The 16,050-nt window shown below is 45.5% G+C and overlaps 1 long non-coding RNA gene across 1 annotated transcript in view; it reads left to right on the top strand.

The window, feature by feature from the left end:
- LOC125084025 (uncharacterized) overlaps positions 1–15,613 on the top strand; it is a 50,754-nt gene extending 35,141 nt beyond the window's left edge. The window contains exons 2-3 of the long non-coding RNA XR_007122441.1: positions 67–235; positions 15,415–15,613. This is a non-coding gene — a long non-coding RNA (uncharacterized LOC125084025). The remainder of the gene's footprint in view (positions 1–66; positions 236–15,414) is intronic.
- The last annotated feature ends 437 nt before the right edge of the window (positions 15,614–16,050 follow it).

The raw sequence follows: 16,050 nt of genomic DNA, 5'->3' as shown, positions 1-16,050 counted from the left end.
TGGACGGAAGCTCCTAAGAACAGGCAGCTCACACTCTGTCTCCCTTGTTTTTGGTCCCTTCTCCAGCTCTCTGGAAGGCATTTGTGAGGGCCAGTGCCCTAGCTGCCACACTGGACCATGAGAATGAGGCCAGGCCATGGAGACCGCAGAGTGGTGAGGCAGGTCCCTGGGAACTCCATGAGCAGAGCCCCCATGTCAGCGCTGTGCTGTCTACCTCTGCAGCTTTACTTGAAAGGTAAGTAAATTGTTACCTCATTTTAGCCATTGTTCATTAGGGATTTTATTACTTGGAACCATATGTAATCCTAACTGATGGCAGACGGTGAGCAGTGAGCACTGCCCTTCTGCTTCCAGAAGTGATGGGCCATCCATGGAAGTCATACGTAGCAGGGGAAGCAATGTAAGTGAGCTATTCCCTGCCCCCCCCCCCCAAATATGTCTCTGGCTTTTAAAGAGTATTAATGTGGGGTAACAGGCTGACTATGGTAATGAATAGAAGGAAGTATTCTCTATTCTTCTCACTCATTTCCTGCTTTTAGAGGGCAATTGGATGAACTCTATTGAGTTTGAATAGCTTTAGAAAACAGCTCCTGCTGATTTTATTGACTCAGTGCCCTTAACATACACAGCCATACTTGATGCTGCTAGGCTTCAGTTTTTAATGACCATGACCCATTTTAAAAAAAGAAGGCCTTTTTAGGAAAGCAGCTTTCCAAACTGCCTGGGCTTCCTTACAAATGAATTAACCCAGAGCTCACTCCAGTAAGGCAACATATAACTACAATAAAATATGGTGACGACACTTTGAAGCCATAAAACGCTATACAAATGGGAGCTATTGATTATTATTATTGTTCTAATAAGGGGCATTTCTGTTCTCTTTAACATCTACTGTGGAATTATTGGTAAACTCATTCAACTGGAAAATAGGGGGTTTGATTTTTAAATGAAGGGTGATTTTCTCCCAAATCAAGTTTGGCTCCATTCTTCAGAGAATCCAGCTGCGAGCAGCAAAGTGTCCACTTTGCCAAACCTGTTCCCATCATCTTCATGTAATCCCCCCTAACAGTCCTTCATCACAAAAAGAACGGAGGTTCAGAAAGCCTAAGAAATGAGCTCAAGCTCCTGGGGGCTGGGAGGGCTGCAGTTCCACCTGCAGCTGAAATCTGAGAAGGAAGGGGGAGGCGTGGAGAAGAGACAAGGAGACCCTGCAGATTGCCTTGGGGTGGGGACCCGGAGCAGCCTGCTCTCACGCAGAGGGTGCAGTCCATCCCAACACCCCAGCATGGCCAATTTCAGCTCGAAGCCACGTTCGGACGTGGCTGGCCCGGACACACCTTTCCCCTTTCCGGGCACGGGCCCCTCGAGTTCCCAGCGACCCCTGGCATTCTGGGCACATCTGCAGGGCCTTGCAGGAAGAGCCTCTCCAGGCAGCTGAAGTGCAGACGCCTTTTAGCAGATGGTGGTTAATAACAGGCTTTGTTCTCCAGGTTCTTCTATTTTCAGTCACCGAATACAATTTATAAAGAAAAAAAAAATACACACCACCACCCCCCAACCCCCCAACCCCAGCCCTTATCAGATCTCTTATAATTATAGAATAAGGTGCCTGCAACTCCCCGGGAGCTGGTTTCCATGGCAATGACAAGCTATTATATTCTAAAGGCCAAGCTAGAACTCCGCCCCCTCGTCCTCACCACTGCTGTGAGTCTTGTTCCTGCAGTGTTCCAAAATAAACTTGCTGTCTAATCGTAAATCCCATATAATTAGAGATGAGCTAACCGTTACCCTGCTACCTTTGTGCGGCCCACTCATCATGCTACCAGTTTCTGGAACAGCAATGCTGACGGACTGTTTGATGTCAGAACAGACCTTCCTCCCCCAGGAACTGGGTGCAGCATAAATCCATGTATGGCTGGGGACTCTCCAACCGGAAAGTCTCTCTCAGCTCAGTGACCTGCCCCAGGAGCGTCAGCCGACAAGAGGGAGCGCCGAGGCCATGGCTGGGCCACCACTCTGGGGGCTCTGTCCAGCTCTGCATTAAGGAGGGGCAGAGAAATCTCTCTGGGGGTGGCAGAGAGCTCAGACTGCCATACTTTTTTGGCCGCCTGCTGTGACCAGGGCAGAACATGTGACCTTCAGAAGGAAGGGAGCTTCCCCCTCTCCTCCCCAGTCTAGCTTCTCTGTAGACTGGTGGTTGCTTTTAGCACAGCTTGTCTTGGTCTCCCCGGGAGAGCGAGCCTCTCTGGGTCCTGGTACTCACTCCTTCCCCTTGTCCCGGTAGGATCGTGGCTACCACAGCTCCCCACGGTCGCTGGCCCACTGACCTGAGGAGACCTCAAGCCCTGTGTGGTTTCTTACACGCGCTTCCCCTCTGCAGACGGCCTTGCTATTGAACCCTTTGTCCGTGGCGCGTTGGAGAAGTTTGCTTTTTCCTTCCTGGCCGCTGGTTGATTCTGCCCTACCCGTACCAGCCTTCTTTCTACCTTTTCTGTAATCGCTCACCCACCACCATAAATGCTTTCCTTGGCCCCTTCTGCCTCTTGTAATCCTGCTCAATCAGTGCCCATTCCTTCCAGAAGCTTCCTCTGACCCACCTTCATTTCCCCAAACTCCTGGTTTTCTAAGAATCCGTGCCCTCTCCCCATCCCCTTAGCTTTGTGCTCGCTTCTTGTTCCCTCCTTGTTTCCCAGAAGCTGAGTTTACTTCTCCAGCTACACTTTCACCTTCTATGAGGACAGACCCTGTCAGCATGTTCTGCGTGACTCACAGAGCACTAGGTACGTCTCACCTGCCTGACAAATCCTCCGTGGTGACTGTGTTCGTCTGTGGCTGCCTGGGCCCTGCCTTGGGTACGGCGTGTTGTCCCATTGCCAACGTCAGGGCAGGGAGACTCAGTGAGTGATGTCACCTGGTGTCGCGATGGGTGGGATCTCGGAGAGCTCGCATGGCATGGGGGTCATGCTTTCTTCTCCTTCCCCAAGACATGGTAGGTAATTCCAAAGACTTCATCTGGTTTCCTTCTCAAAATGGTCATTGAAACAAAAGAAGGAAAGCTCTTTAGGAAAGTATGTCCTGTCTATGCAGAAAGGAGCAGTTACTAGGGTGAAGAGCAGGGACTGGAAATCCCCATCGTGAAAGCGCACATAGGACTAGGTAGTAAGTACGAGGGGAAGTGCAGATGGAGGGGTACTTCCAAGAGATCATGATACCCAGCAGCAGGGTCCCAGGTAGGGCTGGCATCAGCTATCTTTATAGAGTCTTTAGAATCCTGGGAGACATAAATGAAATCAACAGATTTTGTTGCTGCTTTTGACTGAGAAGAAAAAAATGAGACTGATTTTTTAAAGTGATGCTAGAGAACAGTGCATTGAAAAGGCAAGACTCAGAGGGTTGCCCAGGATTAGAATCAAGGGAGAAAAAAACAGGCAGAACCGCCCAAATCCATCCAGATCAAGGAGTACAGCTTTACCATAGGCCAAAACATTGATTTTCTAAAAAACTGATGGGCACGATTGTCTGTTAACTGTCTCTGGAGAATACCTTTGCAGCTTTGTTATGGGCTTTCCTAAAGGAGACCCCATTAAGAAGGTGCTTTGTGGCATTCTCTCCTGTTCAGATCCCTGCCTTGCGCTAGAATTCTCTAAAACAATGTCGGTTTAGTTTCTCTGGCCTCAGGGGGGTGGGGTAATTTGAAGCTTCTCTGGAGTGGGACGGTCACTGCGGATTGAGCTATAAAAGCGGACTGCAGTGTGATTTCACTCTGGGTAAAACACTGCCAAGTGCTTGGATGGTGTGTCCATCGAGATGAAAAATGACCCTGTGGTGATATTTCTATTTATTGAAGAAAAACAATGGTTTGGTGGTCATTCCAGATAGAAGATCTTGTTCAGATAAACATCCCTAGATTTAATTCTGGATTTCCTTCCGTGGGGTGTTGGGAGGAAGGCAGGACTGATTTGAGACCTTCCTAACAGTGTAGCACACGAAAGAGGAGAACTCTCCCACATCAACATAGAACACTGCACAGCTCTGGCCCTCAGCTCTCTCTCTCCCACCTGCCGACAAAGGTCCCAGGGCTGCCCACCATGTCCTGGGGACACACAGGTACCCTAGAGCAAAATGCCAGCTAGCAAAGGGAGGGCACAGTGGGAGTTGTGGTCCAGAGCAAAATGGCACTTGTGTTCCAAGGTTGGAGTGGAGGAGGTTGGAGCAGGAGAGGAAGATAAAAATGACAGATGCCCTCTGACAGGCACAGATGATCTGAGAACTTACAGGACCTAATCTCTGGTGTTCTCCAGAAGTACTTGAAGTTCAGGGACTTTTCGAGGGGTTGAGACCTATGTTAGCAGGTGGCAAGAGAGCCAGAGAAATGTGGATGGCCAGCAGGCTTAAGGAAATTAGAAATGTGGACAGTCTGACCTGGGGGATCACTGGTGGTGTGATGATAATGGGTTTAGATGTTGCTTGTTGATTTTGAAGTCACTTGGACATCCAAGTGAAACGGTCTGTCTCGACGTTCTTTAGTAGAGAGGGGAGGATCGAATATTTGGAGTTCTAAAATTATGTATTTTCTTTAGAAGAGAGGCCCTTTAAACATGAATCAATCATTTACACTTGAGTATAAACAAAGGCCTGCAAATAGGTTTTGGAAGAAGGGAAGAAGAAGGAGTCACATATTTCCCATATGATAGGAAAGTGGTTGTCTCTCAGGAGAGAAATTCAGCCACAGAGAGAGGCTGATGTTGCCCTAGTCTGTCTTCATGATAAAGCCCCAGGGCCTGCTCTGTGGTGGGCAGTTATCTCTTCATCAGCTCTACCCTTAATTTTGTCCCCAGGTTTATGGGGAAACAAATCTATCTCGCTTAGACTTAATATCACATCATCATCATCATTATTATTTTACTTTTGGTTTCAATATATTATTCTTTTTTATATTGCATTTTCTGCATATCATTTTTATATTGCATTTTCTATGCATATAATTTGCATATCAGAAATCTACCCATTTTAAGTACATAACTCAATGATTTTTATTTTATTTATTTATTTTAATTTTTATTTTTTGTTAAAGATTATTTATTTATTTATTTGACAGAGAGAGAAATCACAAGTAGGCAGAAGTAGGCAGAGAGGCAGACAGAGAGAGAGAGGGAGAAGCAGGCTCCCCGCCAAATGGAGAGCCTGATGTGGGGCTTGATCCCAGGACCTTGGGATCAGGACCTGAGCCGAAGGCAGAGGCTTAACCCACTGAACCACCCAGGTGCCCCAATTTAATGATTTTTAGTAAGTTTACAGAGTTTTGCAACCATCACCACAATCCAGTTTTAGAATATTTTCTTTAGCTCAATGAGATACTCTTGCCTGGGTAAGGTGAATCCCCACTTCCAGTATTATTTCATTGTGCAAAATGGAAGTCCAAGACATGTTTCAAGTTCTTCAGAGAAACTAATCTGAGATTAGCCTTGAGTTCTGGGGTGAGGAAGGCTTGTGTCCTAATCCTGGCTTTCACCCTTAGTACTAGTGAGCAGGTTTAATTACCCTGTCTGTCAGTTGTTCTTCTGAAAAGTGTGATTAGTATTAGCTACCTACAGGATTGCTCAGATGATTAGAGACAATGTATGTGAAGGGTCAGAGATATAGTAGGTGTTCAGTGAAATTATGAAATTATTACAAAAATGCAGGTGCTTGCAAACGATAGGGATTGATGGGCTTGGAGGCCAAATTCAGAGATTCATGATTTCTCTGTTTTGTAATTTAATTCATGGGATGAAGTAGGAAGGAGAAAACACAATTTATTTGTACTAGTTATTGGCTGCTTTTAAAAAAAACAAATGTATTTTAAGAATCTTAATTTCTTTTGATTTATGTTGCTCAAATGTTTCCCTCTTAAAACTAGAGATTTTCATACATTCTATGTTAATAAAAAATAAAAAAATTAAGAAAAAAAACTACAGAGATTTTCTTTCCAAATGGCTTGACTCCCCCTAACCTCCCCCTAACTGAGCTCTGTGTTCTTCAGTTTTGCCTTGCTTTCTTCTGGAATGGATTTGGGAGGGAAAAAAAAAAAAAAAGACTGGCTTCAGCTTCTCAGAGCCCGGTAGTGATTTTCTCTGCTGCTATGAAATTTAAGACCCATAAAATGCTGTTGCCATTTCCTGTGGATGTTCTACTTCTGTGTTTCGATTTCATATTTATTGCCATATGAGTCAAGATCACAGTAAGTTGCTTCATTGCCCTGCGTTACTGATATACTGCCATCCATTTATGTGGGGGCCCCGGTCCGGTTGCTAGGTACTGGGAAAACTAAACATGGCCACCAGGGGGTGCCTTTTTCTCAGAGTCTTGTTCAGGGTCCAAACTTGGGAAGGGTGAGGAACTTCCACAGGGAGGCTAGTTCTGCCTTGCTTCTCTTCTGCCCTGAGGGATGCCACGGATGGAAAGTGCACTCTGTCCAAGCTCTCCCATTTCGGCCAGTCCCCATACTGGGACAGTTTTCTGGGTGGGCAGGAGATGAATGGGAACTCTATGCCACTTTGAATTTTGGGGTCCCTCCGTGAATGCTTTTGGGGAAGGGTTTTTCTGTCTATTTCACCAGAATCCCTTGAACGTGCTTGCTCAAGATAGAGTTCTTAGATTTCATTCTCTGGAAAAAGTGAATCAGAATATTGAGGATAGGGGCGCCTGGGTGGCTCAGTGGGTTAAAGCCTCTGCCTTTGGCTCCGGTCATGATCCGGGGTCCTGGGATCGAGCCCCTGCTCCGCGGAGAGCCTGCTTCCTCCTCTCTCTCTGCCTGCCTCTCTGCCTACTTGTGATCTCTGTCTAATAAATAAAATCTTAAAAAAAAAAAAAAGAATATTGAGGATGGGGCTCAGAAACCTTTGTTTTCTGGATGATTTTAATGCACACCAAAGTTAGGGCCTTGGAAAGGTAAATTGTTCTTTGAACCACCTTACCCCCTATTTAAAGCAACCTTTTCCCTTCAAAACTCAAATCCAGAGGTGCCTGGGTGACTCAGTCAGTTAAGCGTTTGCCTTTGGCTCAGGTCATGATCTCAGGGTCCTGGAATTGAGCCTCACCTCGGGCTCCCTGCTCAGTGGGGAGTCTGCTTCTCCCTCTGCTCGAGCTCTCTTGTTTGCTCTCTCTCAAATAAATAAATACAACCTTAAAACAACAACAACAACAACAACAACAACAAAACCAAACTCAAACCCAAACCAAAACAGAAGTCTGCAGAGAATACGCCTTCATGCTGGGTCTCCATGTTCATCTGAATCTGCTCTGTGGGGAGAATGATGCTCCCATCTCTGCCAGTGTTTGAGGGACCCTGTGGGACTCCTTCGAATTTCAGAACTGGGACTTAAGAGACACAGTGTTGAAATCATTATCAATTAGCAGATACAGTTACTTTTCTAAAAATGAAATGGACATGGTGTTCGTTTCCTGTGGCTGCTGAAACTGGGTGGTTTCAAACAAGAAAGATTTATCCCTGCTGAATTCTGGAGGTTGCATGTCCAAAGTCAGGGTGTTGGCAGGGCCACACTGGGCCCCTGGGGCCTCCCTCTCGGGGTCTGAGGGAGAATCTGTTTCATGCCTTTCTCTTAGCTTCTGGTGTTCCTGGCAAATCCTTGGTATTTCTTGGCTTGCAGCTGCATAATTTCAGGCTCTGCCCCCATCACCACATGGCCTTCTCCTGTCTCTGTTTTCTTCTCCATTTATAAGGATACCTTGGATTAGGGCCCATCCTAAGGACCTTATTGTAATTTACTACATCCTCAAAGACCCTACTTCCAAAGGAGATCACATTCATAGGTACTGGGTGTCAGGATTTCGATATCTCTTTTTGGGGACATAATTCAACTCATAACAGGCTTATTTCCTATGACTGATCTATCTCCTTTTAAAGTTTCCAACCCACTGAGTAGCAAGGAAAAACTAAATTTAGTCCAATCCAGTAAACTCAGTCCAATTGAATGACTTAAATGGTCTATTCATTCTCCATGGGCATGACTCAGATAGATGCTCAGTGTTTCTTACTTCCTTTTTCTTTTCCTTCTGTCTCCTCAGAATCTAGAGTTTAGAAACTTGGGTTGACGTGACTTTATGGTCATAGAGAAAAGGCAGACTTACTGTGACCCTGGCTCCTTGCTGGTATTTACTGTAGGATGACAGCTCTGGTCTTACACCAGCAATGGTTTCCACTGATGCAGACTGATTTTACCTAACTTTTTGGGATTAAATGCTGGCAGTCTCCTCTGGAATTGCATAATCTTGACTAGTAGTCCCCGAAGTTTAGAAATCTTCCTCACCAGAAAGATGGGCTTTCAGGCTGTTGTTTTTATAAAAGGAACTGAGAAAATCAGCTTTGAGACTCAGAGTTGATCAGTGGGTTTTTTGTTTTTACAGCAGGCAACCTCTTCATCCCAGAGGCAAGAACCCCCATGGTTTCATCTCTGTCTGCAAGGGAATGAGATCTAAGAACAAACAAAAGCCACGTGGTTATGTTAGCTAGCTGTCACTGAGTAACAAACCATCCCAAAGCACAGTGGCTTAGGCCAGGTGGAAAATTATGCACCAATTTGGCCCACAGCATGTTTTTATAGGACTCACAGGCTAACAATGGTTTTATATTTTTAAAATGTTTAAAAACCAAAAATAAGAATATGCCCCAGAGACCATATGTGGCCTGAGCCTAAAATATTTACTATCTGACCCTTTATGGAGAAAGTTTGCTGACCCTGCCTTAAAACAATAAGCATTTATAATTTGCCCACAAGTCTGTGGGTTCTTCAGCTCCTGGATGGCCTCCTCCATACATCCGAAGTCAGCTATGGGTCAGTCAGGCAGTTCTGCTAATCTCGGCTGGTCTTTCTCCCACTTTTGGTGGCTGGCTGGCTATGGATGAATCTGGAATGGCCTTCGCTGAGCTTTTATCCATGAGACTTCTTATCCTCTGGCTGCTTAGTCTGGTCTTGTTCACATAGCAGTGGGAATGTTTTTGAAAGAGAGCAGACATGAGCAAGTCAACCATTGTCACTTCTGCCACATTCTATTGCAAAGGTCCAGGCCCAGATTCTAGGGTGGAGAGGTAGCACCTCGTGACAGTAGGAGCTACAGAATCACATGATAAAGGTTATGAGTATGGGGAGTGGTGAATAATTGAGGCTGTTTTTGTTATCAGTCTACCACATATGGGTTATTATTTTCTAAATATTTCTCCAGTAGCAAAAAAATTGTATTTCCTTACCTCTCCCCAAAATTCCTTGTGATCTTAAGACCACTATGTAGAAGCAGATTTGACTTGATTTAGAGCATGTTAGCATCTGGAAGCACATTAGAATATTTGATCTAGAGCATGTTTGAAGGATTTGATCTGGAGCATGTTAGGAACTTGTGTACCTTCTTTGTAGATCTTTTAGGTTCTAAAACTCTAGGATGAAGATTTCATTCCAGGGTTTTTTTTGTTTTGTTTTGTTTTTTTTTGCCTTCAGTAATCTTTTCTCTTCCCATTCCCAGATTCCCCACCTTAAGGAGAGGAGAGGTTAGTTTTATTTTGATAGTTGTATTATTATTAATAGTTCCTGTCCCTTCAATTCATAGCTTATGAAATATGAGCTGGGTTGGGGTGTCCTCAAGAGGCAGCTGCCAGATAAAAACCCATCACCGTCATGAAGCTGCCATGAGGTACCTCTTCTCAGGAGATAAATAAATAAATAAATAAAGGGCACCTTGGTGGCTCAGTTTGTTGTGCTCAGGTCATGCTCCTGGAGTCCCAGGACTGAGTCCCACATCAGGCTCCCTGCTTGGCAGGGAGTCTGCTTCTCCCTCTGACCCTCCTTCTTCTCATGCTCTCTCTCTCTCTCATTCTGTCTCTCAAATAAATAAATAAATAAAATCTTTAAAAATAAGTAAAAAAAAAAAAAACCCCAAAACCCCAAAACCCTAAATTGGTATCCAGGAGAACCATCTAGAATTCCATCCCAGTCAACCACAGGGCAAGTTTAGAACTAAGCTTCCCTTAACCCAATTTTTAAACTCTATGACTCATCTTTCCCTTTGTTGGGAGCCTCACAACTTTTTCTTGATGCTGGTTTAACAGGAAAACTAAAGCAAGCTACAGATTTCCAAACCATTGTCTTTTGGAGTCAGAAAGAAATGTCTGTCCTTTCTCTGATACCTAGCACACTCTGCTGTCTTTAAGAGGTGGCTGGCCAGCCTGTGGGCTGTCTCTCATGTCAAGGAGTTCACTACCTACTAAGACAGCTTTAACTAGGTTATGTTAATGTGTATAGCCCCAAGATACTCAAAGAAATATCTAGGTCATCGTAGCCATTTTGTCTTTAAGGTATGTTCTAGGGCCCAGCATTTGGTTGGCAAAATAAGAAAAAGCATGCAAACCTGGGGATCTGACTAAAGGAACAGTGGCTCCCACCATTGTGTTCTTGACCATTCTTTCTAAAGTCCATTTGTAAAAATCAAGCCCTTACTGGAGCTCTAAAAATGAGGCCAGGGATATAAATCTCTTGGGGTGTTCCCCAAAAATCAGATGGCTAGTGGAGAGAATGGGGTGGGTATGCTGAGGAAAGAGACCTGTGTTTGTGTAGCACATGGTTGTGTGTATGGGGCTCTCACAGGAGGAAGAAACTAGGGGCAGATGGAATGAGTTCTGCTTGTTGGGAAGAGGCCCCTGTGCATAAAGCAGGTGGCCTAAAATTGTGTGGGGCCTGGTGGGTTTGAAAACTCTCTTCTAGGTTGCCATATATGATAGAAATTGCGGATTGCCTGCTCATTTACCCTCTATCTGATTGTCCCATATTTCTTATGAACAGAACCCCTCTGTGTTTGGGGCAGCTCTTTGCTGAGCTGAGGACACTCACTTTCCCAGATTCTCTTGCAGCTAACAGTGGCTCTGTGAGGTAGCTAAAGCCAATGGGATGTGAGGGGATGTCTGCTGGGAATTTGGGGGAAAAGTTTCCTATTACAGATTTTGCCCCCTTTTCCCTTTCCCCTCCTTTTCTACTTGTCCTGTGGATAGCACAGCATGTATGGCGACCACAAGGCAACAAACAGCGTCTCAGGATTCACCCCAGCTCAGCACCTCGTCACTGGGCTAATGCTGGGAGAAAATCAATGCCAGCATGTTAAAGCAAATATTAGTTGGGTTTTCCTGTTACTTTCAGCCTGATGGAGAACTGACATGCCACAACATAGCTCTTTGAGCGTTCTTATCTCTTAGTGTGACACCTCGGAGTCAAGAGTTGCCATCAGACCAGAGTTGACCTTTTTCCCACAGTATTGTTCTGTGGAAACTCCAGAGGTGGGACAAATGGCAACTGTCATGTCTGTGAGATCCCTGACTGGGGAGACATCATCTGGGTCGGGGTAGCTCTGAGTAGACCTTCAGGCCCTGAGCCTACAGATTGAAGATGGTATTAAAGATGGGTGAGGGACCAAGGTGTTCTGTGTTTCTTTGTGTCAGGTGACTCCCCACGCACCTCAGCTCCCATCCTTGACCATCATGCATGTGTCCCATGTGGATGAGGAGACAGAAGAAGCTGTGCCCTCGGGTGGCTGCTGGGCCTCCAAAGGAACTGAAAATGCTGTACCTATAACTCCAGGTCTATATCCTTCCATAAAGCTGAGGAAATATGGTACCAGATTAAAGTATTTGTGTCTTGTGAGTCTGCCTGCCAAACCCGACTGGCACCCCCGATTCTGCTACACCAGACCAAGACCCAACTAGCTTTGTTAAGACAAATCAGCAACAAACGTTCCCCCATTAACAATAATTACTTCATATACATGAATATATATTGCAGGTTGGTCAACTCCCTTACTTGATATCTGATAAAATAATTATTTTATTAACCTCTAGATGGTCTTTGGCATTGCCTCAGATTTTTTTTTGGATGGGTTGGAGCCTAAATGATTTTAATAGTAAAAAGCTTTCCTAATCAGTGGCAATCATCTTTATTAGAACTGAAATTTTTGGCCTTTCAGGAAGAGTTGGTGAGAGCCTGTATGGCACGGGGAGTGGGCCTGGATGGAGCATGGAGGAATGGAAAGCATGTGGGCTTGGAAGTCAGAGAGCCCTGCAGTGAAGTCCATTTGCTACCATGAGAGCTGCATAGTCTTGAGGGATCTCTTTCGACCTCCCAAGTTCCAATTACCTTATCTGTATACTGGGAATAAGCCTCTGGGCAGATGAAATGAAACAATATAGATAAAATGTCAGGCATAGTCCTGACCCAGGCAGACACGGGCATCCCACAAACGTTTGTTCCCTCCCCTCTTTTGAGTCCATGACAGCAACAAGAAGAGCAACAATAAGAACAAGAACAGGAACAACATCGTCTGGGTCATGCTTTCCACTCACAGTGCCAGGGGGCCTGTGCCTGGACTCTCGAGTCAGGCTGCTGTCCCTGAATCCACAGTCTGCCCCTTGGTAGCTAGATAACTCCGAGCAAGAAATTTCACTCCTTTGGGGCTCATCTGCTTCCCTTGTAAAATGGGGATACTCAAAGTCCCTACTTCACAGGGTTTCTGTGAAGAGTACAGAAGATGAATGCGAAGTGTTCGGCACAGTGTCTGGTGTGTGGGAGGGCTCAATAAACCATTACAAAAAGGGGAATATTGGCAAGGGCTCAGGTTTTGTCCCTTGGTCATAGTACCTGCATGGAGCTGACAGAGATGGGGATCAAAGCCAAGCCCCTGACATTGAGCTTATTCTGGGCCCAGCACTGTGCTTGGCACAAGGGATGTACATGGTGAAGGAGACACCACTTCAGCTTCTGTTTTCCATGAGCTCAGGGACCAGAGACAATCTGAGTTCCAGAAACGAGTATAGTAAGGCTCCCAGCCTCTTACTACCCTAAACTGTTTGAATGTCAGTCTCCCTAGGAGCAGGGAAGATGGTCACCTATAAAAAGATGGTAGTAGCTAGAAGCAATCTGTGAAATCCAGCTCACTGTTTTCCCATCTCGGCTGTATCCATGTGCTCTGGTGAGGTTCTTTCTGTCACAGATTTATGTAACTTATCATCACAGTCACATCTGCGTGTTTGGTTGATGCCATTTAAATTCTTTTACTGTTTAATACCAAGAACATCTAAAAAGAACATTTTGAAGGACTTGAAAAATCCAATTGGTCTCTTGGTAATTTGATTTGTAGGAAATAGGAGAAGATCATATTCTGAATAGAGTGCTTTTAAATGAATCATCATTGCTTTCTTGTACAGGCACTAGATGGGCTCAGATGGGGAGCCCTGCTAAGTCTCTCATTAGGTGGGAGATGCAGCCTGTGTTGGTTAGGAGAGCTATGTGGCAGAAAACCCAAAATAACAGTGGCTTAAACAAGACGGATGCTATTTGTTGCTTGTGAAAAAGAACTGTAGAGGAGACAGTTCATGGCTGACTGGTGCCTTCATTGAGTCCCTGGAGAGCCAGACTTCATCTCCTTGTGCTGTCATCTTTAGAACCCAGCTTCCTCCTGATGGACAGAGAAGTCATCCAGACCTGCCCCCCCCCAACCAGTCACCATTGTGGAGGAGGGACAGATAGGAAGGGACCACAGGCTTCCTTTAAGGCATTTCCCAGGAACCACACAATTACGATTTTGCTCACACACTATTGATCAGTACTAAGTCACATGGCCACATCTAGTTGCTAGGAAGGCTGGTATCTTGATTCAGGCTGCTGTAACAAAACACCTAGACTGGGTGGCTTATTAACAACAGAAATTTATTTTGGACAGTTCTGGAGCCTGGAAATCCAAGGTCAGTGTACAGGGTTCTGGTGAGTACCCTCTTTTGAGGTGCTGATTTCTCACTGCGTCCTCCCATGGAGGAGAGCAGAGAAGGAAAGCAATCTTTCTTCTGATACTTATGAGGGCACTGATTCCGTTCATTGAATTCTACTTACTTTCCAAAGATTGTATCTGATATGTCACATTGAGGGGTAGGATTTCAGCATATGAGTTTGGGGAAGACACAAACATACCAGTCCATACCACATTTATTCTTAATAAAGATTCCTAAGCACTCAGGTAAAATAGAATTCTTTTACTAGGGAAGGAGTGGAGAATGGATACTGGAACTTAGCCAGCAGACTTTTTGACACATATTTAAGACTTGGGGAACCTGACAGCATTCCCTTCCCTGTAAGCAAAGATTCATTTGTTTGGACTAATAGCAGGGACCAGGGACAGAGAAAACCCAGTGTAGGTGGGACAGCAAATAAGACCCATGAAACTAGAAAAAAAAAATGTGAAGTGTAGTATAAGACAACATTTAAGAATGCTTGGAAATCGTGCTTGGTCAACTCCCTCACTTGATATTTGAAGCCCCCAAGGGCCAGAGGGGTGAGTTGACTTGTGTCGGGGGTTACTGAGTCTACACACTGGCTTGATAGTTAACTAGAAGGACTCAGAGGACTCAGGGAAACAGGTGTACTCACAGTTACAGTTTATTACACTGGAAGGATGCAGCTTGAAATCATACGGTGGAGTTCAGGAAATGGTAGGTATGACCTTTTGGTGGCCATGTCCCCGTGTACTCAATGGGCAGTGCTGAATTTGCCCAGCTACAGGCCATGATGACATATATGAAGTTTTGCTAACTGGGGAAGCTCTCGGGAGCCTTGGTGTTCAGAGATATCCCTGGGGAGTCAGTCACATAGGCACACAGCACCCCATTGACTGACCCTAGTTACCCAGTCCCCAGCCTGCCACTCAGAGGTCAAACTGTGGATCAGGGCCCAAGACTCCTACCACAAATCCCACTGTTAGCAGAAACTGTGGTGTGGCCCATGGCTCCAGGTAAACAGAGACACTCTGTCCAGTACAATATTCCAACGGCCCAGAGGTGATCTCTCAGGAGCTGCTGCTCAAGGGTCAGTCTGAAGGACCCATAGAATATGAAGACTCTGCACAACCCAGGCCTGCCAAACTGACTCCTTACTGCACACTTGCCCAACATTACACACCCACGTGGAACTTCACCCAGAATGTTCGCCCCCTTGGAAATCACTGTGGACAGCCAGAGTGAGCAGACCAGCCCATGGCTGAGGGATGCATGTCTCGCATGCTCCCCTTTTGACCCCCATCCACTGCAGCCACAGGAATTAAACACATGATCTGGGACAGACTCCTGCATTCGAGTTGGCTCTGACATTTAGTGGCTGCATGACTTGAAAAAATATACAAATTCTCAGTGCCTTGGGTTGCTCTTCTGTAAATATGAAGATGATTGGACTGTCATCTACTCAGAGAGCTTCTGTGTGGGGTAAATATGCAATTAACATGGGGCTCTTAGAACAGTGCCTGGTGCATGCTATGTGCTCAGTCAGTGAAAGCCAGTATTGCTATCACCATCCACAACATGTTGCTGTGCCTCAAAATCTCTTCTTGTACCTGCAGAAACCCCGGGAGCTGGCTTTGGACATGAACATGCTCAGCAAAGGCAGAGTCTTCCTGGCAGGTCAACCACCCAGCCGTGAGCTGCCCAAGGCATTCTGGGGCCTCTGCATCACTGAAGACTCAAGTCTCATCCATACTTACTGCCCAGGTTACAAGGATTCCCTCGACCCTCCATTCACTCTAATCTCTGTCTGAAGTAAGGTAAAGCTGGCCTGGCTGCATTCTTTAAAATTCATCTTTGAAGTAGGTGCTTTCTGATTACTCCTTGCTTTCCAGATCCTATCAGATAAACCTTTCCTCTGCTGTGCAGCAGTATTCCTGTTTCTCTAGAGGAAGGCTTCCCAGTTGGTTTTTGTTGTTTGGTCAGACTCAGCTCCAAGAGCAGAAGATTCTGGGATTTCTCCCCCCTATTTGTTAATATCAAACTGTGCAATTTTGGAAGTCGCTTGACTTCTCTGAGCTTCAGTTTCCTGAGGGAATGGGAGAGATGGAAGCTGAGGTTCTTCAGATGCTGAATACTGAATACGAATGTGCTTAATTTGTGTCTGGGGCTATTTAGTCAATACAATAATACATACATTGTGTGTGGGGCATGTGGTGTGTGTGTGTGTGTGTGTGTGTGTGTGAGAGAGAGAG

The sequence above is a fragment of the Lutra lutra genome, chromosome 13 (assembly GCF_902655055.1).
Source record: "Lutra lutra chromosome 13, mLutLut1.2, whole genome shotgun sequence".
Lineage (NCBI taxonomy): Eukaryota > Metazoa > Chordata > Mammalia > Carnivora > Mustelidae > Lutra > Lutra lutra.
This window is presented reverse-complemented; position numbering and strand designations above follow the sequence as displayed.